The following is a 1,054-nucleotide window of genomic DNA, read 5'->3' as shown; positions in this document are numbered from 1 at the left end:
GTACCAGGGATCGAACTCAGGACCTTGTGCTTGCCAACCAAGTGCTTAAGCTGGTGCTTAAACTAGTAATGATACCTGATGACCCTATGTCTATAGCCACTTCGAAGGCATTGGTGAAGGGGAAACAGGGGAGCCCCTTAAAAGCATGCTAATCTTGTTTAAGAGAAGAGATAGTTCTCAACCTTGCTTTGATTCACACAGAGAAAGAGAGATTGGGAAGGAATCTAGACAAATTGCACACTGCATAGCCAAAAAACTGTAGATCCAATAAGTACCTTGAAATCCTACTAGATAGCAACATTAACGTCTCAGGTTCTGGTTGGAGAACACTGGAAATAACCACTTCCGGTCTGATTTCTCTCCAGCCCCCAGAAATCTCCATTTATCCTACAACTGATAGTCTACTAACAGGATGACACAATTACACAGTACGGGAAGAAAGATGCTTTTTCTGGCAGTGAAAGAAGAGAAAAAAAAAGTTAAAAAGAAGTCAAGCCAGCAGGCATGGGATCATGAAAATCTGATAAATATTGATTAATGTGGAGAAATTATCTAATGCAGGTTTTCTAGGGAGTATCTGAGATACATTCATGGTAAATTGATCTTTCAAGATCTGTTGGATGTCAAATACATAAATTAAAAATTTTATGATTCAGCAATGCTGGAGGTCTTCTCTTATGATGTCACGGAAGAAGTTTTTTCCAGTGTGGGTGCTGCAGTCTATGAAATTTGTTACCCAGGCTGTTGCTTCCCTCCTCCCCTCCCAAATCTGCCCATCAAAGGGCTTCTCACCACCTGCGGTGCCCACGCAGGTGGCCCCTTCCTTCTGAACTGAGAATGACTGTGGCTCAGTTGTCATGCAGATCCTGTCACCAGGAGCTCACACCTCTCTTCCCATCAGAAGGCTGGAGGTAGTGTTAAGTGTCATCAGTCAGGGTCTCCCTCTTCACAGTTCCTTCCCAGAACCTGGTTGCTTTGAAATCTTCTTCTAAGCATGATCTCATCCTGACCTAATGATGCGGCTTCGCAGACGGGATGAGGTAATGCGCTTAGC

Source organism: Octodon degus, unplaced genomic scaffold (genome assembly GCF_000260255.1).
Source record: "Octodon degus isolate 3935 unplaced genomic scaffold, OctDeg1.0 scaffold00204, whole genome shotgun sequence".
NCBI lineage: Eukaryota > Metazoa > Chordata > Mammalia > Rodentia > Octodontidae > Octodon > Octodon degus.
The sequence above is the reverse complement of the archived record's forward strand: the minus strand, read 5'-3'. Positions refer to the sequence as shown.